The sequence below is a fragment of the Jatropha curcas genome, chromosome 6, assembly GCF_041381405.1.
Source record: "Jatropha curcas cultivar XTBG-Jc1 chromosome 6, XTBG_Jcur_1.0, whole genome shotgun sequence".
Classification (NCBI taxonomy): domain Eukaryota; kingdom Viridiplantae; phylum Streptophyta; class Magnoliopsida; order Malpighiales; family Euphorbiaceae; genus Jatropha; species Jatropha curcas.
Window position 1 is genome coordinate 22,363,595 of NC_143156.1, and position 12,233 is coordinate 22,375,827.

Here is a 12,233-nt window from a genome sequence, read left to right on the forward strand (position 1 = left end):
CATAAATCAGATCATTAGGTTTTATGGTTGTTTTGTGAATTCACAACTTAATAATTTATTAACTTATGAAAACCCCCCTTGAGTCAAACCATATAGTTTCCACATCAAGTTATTATTCTCAAGTAAATTATTACCTTTTTCATATCAATAACCCTTCTCCCGAATGTGATTATTGAAATAAATCAATCTAGGGGAAATTTTCTGCCTGGAGGTCTTAAGCACAATAATAAGTTATAACAAGAACAAAGAAAAATAAATCTAATAGTATAAGCTGGAATCGAATTAAATTACATCAAATCCCTAGTATAAGAGTTTAGCTAGACATAGTAATTAAATTAAACTCACTCATTCTTGAATCATCCATCATAATTAAATACAATAGTAAAAGAAAGAAACAAGATGAGAGTTTAGAATAAAAACTGTATCACAACTATGTTGATGGCTTCCTTGAATCTTGGCACAATTATTTGATGCTTGAAGTCTTTTTGAGAGAGAATTATGTGAAGAAATTGCATAAAAAAAACGAGAGATCCCTTGCTATGAGAAGTTCCTCTCTTTATATAGAGTTCCTGAAGACAAGTCTGACTCCTTTTAGGAAATAGAATCCTTATTTAGTGCAAAATCCTTTATAGGAGATCATGACTGTTTAGGTTCTTGATTTCTTCTTGATTAGGACTCCTTTTTCCCCAAGAATAGGTCGAGGTCTTGTTTAATGTGTTTAGGAAACTCCCTGAAGTCGGCCCATGTGAGAAAAACTTGATTTGCGTATTAAATTTACGCTGGTTTCGCCTGCGCAGCACGGGCGTGCTATATGGCACGGGCTGGGTGTGCTTGAGTCTGGAAGTCTGGCCAGTGAAGCACGGGGCGTGCTAGGTAGCACGGGCTAGTGAAGCACCGAGGCACGGGCGTGCCACTTAGCACGGGCTAGTGAAGCACCGAGGCACGGGCGTGCCACTTAGCACGGGAAGGGCGTGCTCTTCTCTGGAAGTCTGCCTAGAGCTGCCATGGGCGTGCTATATGGCACGCCTTGGTATCCTTGTAGCACGGCCGTGCCTTTTGACACACCCTGACCGTGCTCTCTTCTGTCTCTCTGTTGGATTCCTTGGTTTCTAGCACGGCTGTGCCTTTTAGCACGGCCCGGGCGTGCCACAAGTTAAGTGCCTTGTGTTATAAAATTCTTTTCTGTGCCAAATTCCTGAAATTTTCTCTTAGATCAAGCGGATTAAAGATCAAGGAAGCTTTTGAACATATTTATACTAAAAGTGATTTAAAGTAATAAAAACTTACTCAAAATCTAATAAAAACTATATTAAAAACACTATAAAATTAACACCTATCATTTATCCATTTATTTCCAGAATTTCGTGGGGTAAAAGTTGATTGCCCTGTTAGTTTTTCCCAAACGGAAGATGCATTCCATCCTTTCGGTTTAGGAGGACATAAACTTTTGGGAAATCCTAACCATTCATGCATTTGATCATATCCCACAGTTAATTCTTCTCCATCCACTCTAAATTGGATGGCCATTTCATTATCATCCACCCAATCAATAGTAGTTAGTAACTCTAAACTTAATTTAGCATTTTCAGGAATTTGTAATTGATTAAATATTTCAAAATTTAGAGTTTTCAAATATTCCTGTACTTTCTCTAAAATACCAGTATTTTGTAAAAAGGCTGGGTCAAGAAGATACATACCTGTGAAAGTGCACTTGGCTAGGCGTGTGTAGTGTTCTCCTTCCGCTATAGTATATATGGGGAAAGGAGCCTTATATCTGGTGGCCAAATCCTTTCGTGCTGGTGCAGAGGAGGAAGATCCTTCCTTATTCTTCCTAGCCTTTTGCTTAAATGGCATGGTGTGAGTGTGGATGGAGTTATTTGTTGCTCAAGATATGTAGAAAAGAGGGTTGCTGGGAATTGATTTTGTAGCGACAGAGTTTCGGGGTTTGTAAAGAAAGGAATTGATTTTCTTATATAGATGAATTTAGGGAAGGATAGGGTTGAGTAGTTAATGGGGAAGTTGAAAAGGAAGAGTTTTGATTGGATTTGAAAGGTTACTTACAGTTTTTCGCAGGTTTGAATGCCTTGGGAAGGAGAAGAATTGATTAGAATGTGAGAGGGCAGTTGAGAATTTCTGACCGTTAGGAAGTTGCGCCAAAAATTTGTGGAATCGCGCCAGGAATTTTTTTGGAGTCGCGATCGCGTCTGAAAATTCGCGCTCGCGAATGGTTCTTGCCTGGCCTCTGTCCTCTGTTGTGCCCTAATCGCGCTCGCGCTTGGTATTATTGCGATCGCGAGAGGGTATCTCCTTATTTCTGACTTGTTTTGCAAAAACTCGCGCTCACGCAGATATTTGTTGCGATCGCGAATGGGGATCTTGAAGCTTCTGACTTCTCGTGTGGAGAATTTGCGCTCGCGCAGATAGATGTTGCGATCGCGAGTTTTGTAAAAAAAGTTTCTGTCTCTTTTTTGCAATGTTCACGCTCGCGCTTTCTTTCTTCACGCTCACGAGTTTGGCTTCCTGCAAAAATAGAATTCTCTGCACACTTAATTTTTAATGGGTTCCTTTTTTTTTTTTTTTTTACTGATAAAAACAAATAATCAAATAATACATTATAATAAACAAAGTATATTAAGTAGTTATTGAAATTATACATACTTATGTAATTGATTTAAAATGTTACCTGTGGTGGATCCTCAATCCTATTACCCAAATAAAGCTTACACCGTTGTCCATTGACCATAAATGTGGATCCATTAGATAGATTCTTCAATTCTAATGCTCCATGTTCTGCAACTTTGATTACCTCAAATGGTCCACTCCATCTGGACTTCAGTTTTCCAGGAAATAGGCGTAGTCTTGAATTGAACAATAACACTTGGTCTCCTTCCTTAAATGATTTGATTCGAATTTGATTATCATGCCATTTCTTAGTTCTTTCCTTATATAACTTGGCATTTTCATATGCTAATAATCTGATCTCATCAAGTTCATTCAACTGAAGTTTCCTTTTGTAACCAGCTTTGCTTAAATCAAAATTCAAAGATTTTATTGCCCAATATGCTTTGTATTCCAATTCTAGGGGTAGGTGACATGCCTTACCATAGATTAAACGATATGGGGACATCCCAATCGGTGTCTTAAATGCTGTTCTATATGCCCACAGTGCATCATCGAGTTTAAGTGACCAATCCTTACGTGATGAATTGACCGTTTTTTCCAAAATCCACTTAAGCTCGCGGTTGGAGATTTCCACTTGACCGCTAGTTTGTGGATGATATGGAGTAGATACCTTGTGATGTACTCCATATTTCCTTAAAAGACTTTCAAATGATCCATTTAAAAAGTGCGTACCTCCATCACTTATGATTGCTCTGGGAACCCCAAATCTGGTAAATAATGCTTTTAAGAATTTTACCACTGTATTGGCGTTGTTTGTGACATAAGCTTGTGCTTCCACCCACTTGGAAACGTAGTCAATAGCTACTAAGATATAACTTTTACCTTGTGAAATAAGGAATGGTCCCATGAAGTCGATTCCCCATACATCGAATATCTCTACCTCGAGTATGTTGGATAAAGGCATTTCATCTTTTCGACTTATGTTGCCAACCCGTTGACACCTGTCACAATGAGACACAAATATACGAGCATCGTGGAATAGAGTGGGCCAATAAAGCCACTTTCTAAAACCTATGAAGCAGTTCTATTTGCTCCATGATGCCCTCCATATGGACTAGAGTGACAATGCATAAGTATATCTTGTATTTCAGTTTCCCCTACACACCTTCTAATCATACCGTCCATACCTATCTTGAACAAGAATGGTTCGTCCCATAAGAAATTTTTAGCATCTGCATAGAACTTCTTCTTTTTTGCATAAGTCATGTCTGGAGGTATGATGTTAGAAGCTAGAAAATTTGCAATGTCGGCATACCAAGTTGTGTGAACATGTTGTACTAACATTAAATTCTCATCTGGAAAACTTTCATTTATAATTGTAGTTTCTCCTATTGGTCCTTCTTCATTTTCCAAACGTGATAAATGATCTGCAACTAAATTTTCAGAACCCTTTTTATCTCTAATTTCAATGTCAAATTCTTGCAATAATAATACCCATCGAATAAGACGTGGTTTTGCATCTTTTTTAGCAAACAGGTATTTCAATGCAGAATGATCAGTATAGATTATGACTTTTGCTCCTAACATGTATGATCTGAATTTATCACATGCATATACTACAGCCAACATTTCCTTCTCAGTAGTTGTATAGTTTATTTGAGTACTAGTTAGAACGTGGCTAGCATAGTATATCACACGCAACTTTTTCTCATGTCTCTGGCCTAAAACACAACCAACAGCAACATCACTAGCATCACACATTATTTCAAATGGTAATCCCCAATTGGGTTTTGCTATAATAGGCGCACTTACTAAGGCATTCTTTAAAGTATTAAAAGCTTCCAAACATTCTGGAGAAAAATTAAAAGATGCATCTTTAACAAGTAAGTTAGTTAGAGGTTTAGCAATGATAGAAAAAAATTTTTATAAATCTTCTATAAAATCCTGCATGGCCTAGAAAAGATCTTATACCTTTAACCGTAGTAGGAGGAGGTAATTTTTCTATAGCTTCTATCTTTGCCCTATCTGTCTGGATTCTTTCCTTACTTATTTTGTGCCCTAAAACAATGCCCTTATCAACCATAAAGTGGCATTTCTCCCAATTCAAAACCAAGTTAGCACTTTCACATCTTGATAATACAAGATCTAGATTTTTTAAACAACCTTCAAATGAATCACCATACACAGAAAAGTCATCCATAAAGACATCCATAATTTCTTCTATGTAATCATTAAAAATCGAGGTCATGCAACGTTGAAATGTTGCAGGTGCATTGCATAATCCAAAAGGCATGCGCCTATATGCAAATGTACCAAATGGACAAGTAAATGTAGTTTTCTCTTGGTCATTCGGAAAGATATAAATCTGAAAATATCCTGAGTAGCCATCGAGAAAACAATAGAAAGCATGACCAGCAATTCTTTCTAACATTTGATCTATGAATGGTAACGGAAAATGATCTTTTCTGGTGGCTGAATTAAGTTTTCTATAATCAATACATACCCTCCAACCTGTAGTGGTCCTAGTAGGAATTAGTTCACCATCTTCATTTTTTTACTACAGTCATTCCTCCCTTTTTAGGCACACATTGGATTGGACTAACCCATTGGCTATCCGAAATTGGGTATATTATTCCTGCATCTAGCAGTTTGATAATTTCTTTCTTCACTACTTCTTTCATATTAGGATTAAGTCTCCTTTGTCTTTCTGCCTTAGGTATATGTCCATCCTCAAGATTGATGTAATGCATGACTCGATTTGGACTTATCCCCTTAAGGTCAGAAATTTGCCATCCTATACTCTTAATCCTATTTCTAACAATTTTTAATAAATCATTCTCTTGATCTACAGTTAATTTGTTAGAAATAATTATAGGAAGTGTGTGATTTTTTCCTAAGAAAGCATATCGCAAGTGACTCTTTAAGATCTACTGTTGGTGGAACTTCAATTGATGGTGGTAAAGGCTCATGCTCCCTAAGTAACATTTCAGGTCTTAAATTTATAAACTCCTCTTCTTCATTATTGAAATTTTCTTCCTCAAAATTTTTCATTACCTTCCAAGGTAAATATTTCTAGTATGCATGCATCAACTATGTCAATTCTCATGCAATTTCCCTCATCCATAGGATATTTCATAGCTTTATCTATATGAAACTCAATGACATCATCACCTATTCTAAGGACTAATTTTCCTTCTGAAACATCAATTAATGCTCTCCCTGTGTTCATAAATGGTCTTCCTAAAATAAGAGGGCAATTTTTATCATAAACAAAGTCAAGTATGACGAAATCAGTTGGAAAAATAAATTTGTCAACCTTAACAAGTACATCCTCGATGATACCATAGGGTCTTTTAATAGTTTGGTCAGCAAGTTGTAAAACCATATTAGTTCTTTTAACTTCATCCTCTAATCCCAATTTCTTAAAGAGAGATAATGGCATCAAATTAATACTTGCTCCTAAATCACACAAGCATCTAGGAAAATCTACTTTACCTAATTTGCATGGTATAGTGAAACTCCCTGGATCTTTGAGTTTAGTAGGTAACTTACTTGAGATTATGGAACTGCAATCCTCAGTTAGAGTGACTGTCGACACATCTTCCCAACTACGTTTCTTTGAGATCAATTCTTTAAGGAACTTACCGTAATTTGGAATTTGTGTGATAGCTTCCATAAGTGACATGTTGATAAGCAAATTTTTCAGTTTATCAATAAAATTTAAGAACTGCTTATCTTGCTCCTGCTTCTTGAGCCTTTGCGGAAAAGGTGGCCTAGATTGATAAATTTTAACGTTGTCCTTCTCCGTGTCCTTTCCTTTTTCTTGTCCTCTTGATCCTGCACTATTTTCCTCAATGCTCGGTTTACAAACCGGCTCCACATTTGCACTATTCAAAATATTAATATCAGTACCCGAAGGATTTATTTTATCTACTATTTTTCCACTTCGCAAGGCAATGGCACTTACATTCTCCCTAGGATTCTTTTTTGTATTACTAGGAAGATTTCCCACTTCACGTGAGGAAATAGCACTTGCAAGTTGCCCTACTTGTACCTCCAAGTTATGTATGGATGATGAATGATTTTTGAATAACTTATCAAACTTTGATTCTAACCATTTAAAGCTATCATCCTGACTACTCATCTTTTGGTTAAATCCCTCCAGAAATTTATCAATTTTATTAGTCAATTGTCCCAGTCTATCTTGAGACTGACTACCCTGATTTCCCTTTTCTTGATTATCATGGTTTCTCCAAAAAGAGTTATGATAATTACGATTTTCAGCATTATAAGTATTCGAATATGGACCACGAATTTGTCCTTGGACATAATTCACTTGTTCCTCCATAACCGGATGCTTATAATTACATTCATTTGATATATGCCCATTTTGACCGCAATTGTCACAAATAAGAGATGTTGATTTACTTATGTTTAAGTTATCAATTTTATAAGACAAAGCAGAAATCTGTGCTTGCATCATAGTTAAGGGGTCTAATTCATGCACTTTCTTTGCTGAATTTTTTGAAGAAGAAGAAGACTCATTACTAACAGTAGAATGACTTACCTGAGCCCTTTCAGTTGGCCATATGCTATTATTGTTGGCCATTTCTTCTAGTAACTCAATTGCATCATTAGTAGTCTTCTTCATTAATGATCCTCCTGCCATAGCATCTATAGTTCCCATTGTAGATGGTGTTACCCCATTGTAGAAGGTTTGAATCAATATATTTTGGGGAAGGCCATGGTGTGGGCAAACTCGTTGGAGCTCTTTGTAGCGATCCCATGCCTCATATAAGGATTCATTTTCATGTTGGGTAAATGAGGTTATTTCTTTGATAAGCCTAGCGGTTTTCGCTAGTGGGAAATACTTAGATAGGAAGGCTTGGGCTAGTTCTTCCCAAGTAGTGATAGAGTTTGGTGGTAATGAATTCAACCAAGCTTTTGCCTTATCTTCAATGTGAAAGGAAATAGACGTAATTTGATAGCATCTGCTAGTACTGAATTCATCTTGAATGTATCACAGATTTCAAGAAAACTGGCTATATGTGAGTTAGGATCTTCATTTGGTAATCTATAGAACTGAACACTATTTTGAAGCATTTGTAATAAAGCAGGTTTAATCTCAAACTGGTTAGCATTTACCGGTGGACGTACTACTCCCTTTTGTGAACCATTTAAACTTGGAGTAACAAAGTCCATCAACCTCTGTGGCGGATTTCCATCACCCATGATTCTTGAATTTCTTCTTTTCTTCTTCTTTTTTCGTTGTGAAAGGAATTGTTTAATCTCAGGCTGATAATCCTCCAATTCACTATTTGAAGATCTGGTGCTTGGCATATGAGGTGTGTAAATTATGTGTTTCTGCAAAATTTTGAATCAACTATAAGAATGTACCTTAATTAAAACAAGCTGTAAATCATATATAAGAATATTTCGTTAAATGACAGAACACCGTTCCCCGGCAATGGCGCCAAAAACTTGTTGCGTCTCTTTTGAGTTCCCGCAAGTATACTGTGACATCCCAGGTTTGGGGCACAACACCTTAGGCGAATCCCACATCGGCTACGCACAAGGTGGAAGTCCTATACATAAAGGGTGGCAACCTTGAACATGGTAGACGCGTTTTGGGCTGGCAGAGTGGAGGTTTCCCTGGCCCAGAAACAAAACCGTGCGGGCTTGTGCGGCCCAAAGCGGACAATATCTACCATGGGCTGGGCTGTTACAATTTGGTATCAGAGCCAAGCCTTGTCCCTCTGGCCGGTGGTGGGGCAAACCTCAGCGAGGACGCTGAGTCCTTAAGGGGGGGGTGTATGTGACATCCCAGGTTTGGGGCACAACACCTTAGGCGAATCCCACATCGGCTACGCACGAGGTGGAAGTCCTATACATAAAGGGTGGCAACCTTGAACATGGTAGACGCGTTTTGGGCTGGCAGAGTGGAGGTTTCCCTGGCCCAGAAACAAAATCGTGCGGGCTTGTGCGGCCCAAAGCGGACAATATCTACCATGGGCTAGGCTGTTACATATACGGATCGCAACGTAGTAATAAAAGATCGATCCCACAAGGAACGGGTTGAATACACTTGCTACTTTATTCTTATTGATATGTTTACAGGAATACAAATATAAAATAGTTCTAAGGAATTTCTTAGTTATTCTAGATCTAATGATTATTCAACTTCAGAGAATAATGTGCATTAAAATACTTAGAATAATTAATCATAAAGACAAATGTGTAGTAAAATACTTAGACTAATTAATTGTACACAGGATTTTCATTTTCTATGCAAAAGCTTGTAATATTCAATAAAGAATCTCTTAATTACATATGGTATAATATAATTCAACTTCTCAGTATAGAATTATACTATCTATTATATGTATTGCTACATATAATAAAATCCCTATCTTGTTAAATATTAAACCTAATTCTTATTCTTTGATTATTTCAATAAGACAAATTTAATTTCAACAGGAATAAGTAAAATATGCATATGTAAATTCAACTCAATGAATTAAATCTCTTTGATCTTTACTAAACTATTTCCTTCTGAGAATATAATCTAGTAACTTTGATTAAACAAAGATCAAAAGATAACTTAAGGAATTTTTATTGAATACTACCAATTAAAATTGTTGCTTTGTATAGAAGAATTATGAAGACCAACATACAACAAGTCTATAAAACAAGAGAAAGAAGTAATCAAACTCAAGCCTCCGGAGGGCGTCACACCTCGAGGAACTTCTTGGTGTTCTTGGCACAATCAATAATAAGTGACTTTCGTCAATCTTGCTCTAAGTACTACTAACACACTTCCCCTAATACAATCTAAGTGTTTTTGTGAATATAACTCTGAATTAGAATTAATTCCCTATATGTCTGTCTTTTTCTTCTCTTTGTTTGCTATTTATAGAGTAGGAGAGTGATGGTGGTTTTGGTAGTGATTGGCTGGCCAAGAGGTGCTTGAGGTGACTTCTCTTGGGAGGAGTCCCGACTCTTGCATGAAAAGATATGATTCTCTAATGAAAAGGCAGCAATCACGTCTCCTGGTAATCTCGATTAGCGCTCGCGCTGATGAAGGTCGCGCTCGCGACTTCGGCTCCAAGTGCTTCTGCCTCTCAAAAGTTCTTTTCGCGCTCGCGTATTTCGCTGGCAAACTTTCTGCCTCTTAAAGGTGCTTTCTCGCGCCCGCGTATATGAATATCGCGCTCGCGTCTTCTGGTCCAATTGCTTCCACTCAGATCTGCTTGTCGCGCCCGCGTATATAAATGTCGCGCTCGCGACTAGCTATTCTGGTTTTAGCTTGCGCGCGCGACAATTGGTATTGCTCGCGACGTGGGCATTTTTCTTTGTTGCGACTTGCTTGAACGCGCGAAGGCTGGATCAAGGAATTCTTCCATCTTTTTAACTTGTTTTGACCCTATTTTTGTATAGAACAAGTCTTTGCTCCAACTTTGTTCCTGCAATTCACTTTAAAACAAAACAACACAAACAAACGTAAAATGTATAAAAACAATCATGCATTCATGCAATTTATATCGAAATAACATAACAAGATTTGCCCGCTTTGCGAGGTTATCAAATCTACATTATGTTTAGGAATGCCAAAGGGTTAGTGGTCAGTTGATTTTGTGGGTGGTTCTGCTTCTAGCATCCACATGATTGGCAGGGCAAGCTGTAACCCTTTCAGTGCTATCATGTATGCTTCCCGAGCTACTTTCTGGTCTCCCCTACTGTAACAATGTCGCCCTTATCGGAGTAAAACTTCATGGTGAGATACTTGATGCATGTGGCCGGTTTCAGTTCATATAGGGCTGGCCTGCCCAATATGGCACTATATGGAAAGTGAATATCTGCTACCATGAACTCCAACTTAAGCTTCCTTAATCAGATTTTGGCTTCGAGCTCTAAGGTAATGTCTATGGACCCAGACACTTTTATAGGTTTTCCTGCGAGGCCGACTAAAGGGGTTCAGACAAGTTTAAGCTTTGCCTGGTCTAGTTTCAGAGCATTGAATACTTTCATAGTCAACAAGTTCACAGCACTACCTTCATCTACTAAGATTCTCTTCATTAGAAAGTTTTTTGAAACCCCTCAATCACTAGGACATCATTGTGTGGGGCATGTACAAGCTCGCCATCGACTTTAGAGAATGATATGGGCGGTCTAGTGTTCAGCCTCTGCTAGGCTAGAATGAAATAGATTTCCTTGGCTCTCCTTTTTCTAGCTGAGTTATTGTCCTCCGCTAACGAACCACCAAATATAGTATGGATTGTGCCCAATGTGTGGCACTTTTTCACCTGCTTGTCCTTCTGCTCACTTTCCCTCTGAGCTGTCCCAACAAATTGTTTCAGTTTGCCTCTTTGCACAATGCGTTCAATCGCCTTCTTTAGTTGCTAGCAGGCCTCGGTCTCGTGACCTACATCTTTATGGAACTCACAATACTTGCTCTTATCTTGGTGGCCCAAGGTGTCTTTATCTTTCTAGGGTAATAGAACTGAATTTGATTACCTTGTCCTCTCACCCAAGACAATATTTTCGAGGGCGGTCTGTTCAAAGGGGGTTAATTTCTAGACTTGTTGCGGTCTGTCCTCTTTTGAATATGGGGTTCTAACAGAGTAACTGGTTCGTAAGAGCCAGATGGGCGATCTTCTTTGGGGCGATCGTCTCCTTACTAGGGAGGAATGTCTTTGGTGTCTATACTTCTCTTCCTTGGGCGATCTACGTTGCTGAGCCTCATAGCTTTGTCCAATTTTGTGTATTTGTGAGCTTGCGCCGTGAGTTCGGCGAAAGTTAGGGGAGGGTCAATACTTAAACTTTCAAACAGTTTGATGTACCTGCAATTCTTTGCCATAGAACTAATCGCCACCTCATCATTCAAGTTCTCCACTTGCATCGCTATTCTTTGAAATTCTGAGACATAATGCCTTAGGGTCTCTCCCTCCTCCCTCTTTAATTCTACCAAGTTAGATAATATTTTTTTGGATGGCACACATGTTATGAAACGAGCTTGGAACGTTGTGGCTATTTGGGAAAAGGAATGAATGAATCCTGTTTTGAGTGTTTGGTACCATTCTTGAGCTGCTTCTTTTAAGGTAGTTGGGAAGACTTTACAATCAGAATCTTTCGAGTTGGTTTGAAGATACATCATAGTTCGGAGGTCGCCATGTGGCTTCAAGGATCGGTAGACCCTTCATATGATTGGAAGTAGGAAGCTTCAATTTTGGTGGGAAATCTGCACTCAAGATATCAACTGACAATGAGGAATCCTATCGGAGACCATAATCCCCTGCTTTTCTTGTCTCTCTACATACTCGAACTAGTTCTTTGACAACATTCCAGAGATTTGTACCATCCAAAATTGGCTGGGTGTGACTCAGTTCTTGGTTGTCGGGAATAGTCACACTGGGGTCCACCTCTGACTCTGCCTCATTATATCGATTAGATATTGAATGACTTCGCTACCTAGGCGAAGTAAGAGGGATGTTGTATTCTTGGTGGGGAAGGTCTGTTGGTCTAGTGAGTGGGATCAGTTCGCCACTAAGGTGTGGGGCCTCCAGGATGCGTTTCAACATGGTAGTGAACTGAGAATAAGCTTAGGCCAAAGT

General features: G+C 38.4%; 1 non-coding gene and 1 pseudogene across 1 annotated transcript; one reads left to right on the top strand and one right to left on the bottom strand.

The window, feature by feature from the left end:
• Nucleotides 1–2,340: 2,340 nt before the first annotated feature.
• Nucleotides 2,341–11,521, bottom strand: LOC149495722 (uncharacterized; annotated as a pseudogene).
• On the top strand, nucleotides 7,362–7,468 carry LOC149495723 (small nucleolar RNA R71). The gene has a single exon (XR_016321547.1). It is a non-coding gene; the product is annotated as a small nucleolar RNA R71 (small nucleolar RNA).
• Nucleotides 11,522–12,233: the final 712 nt, after the last annotated feature.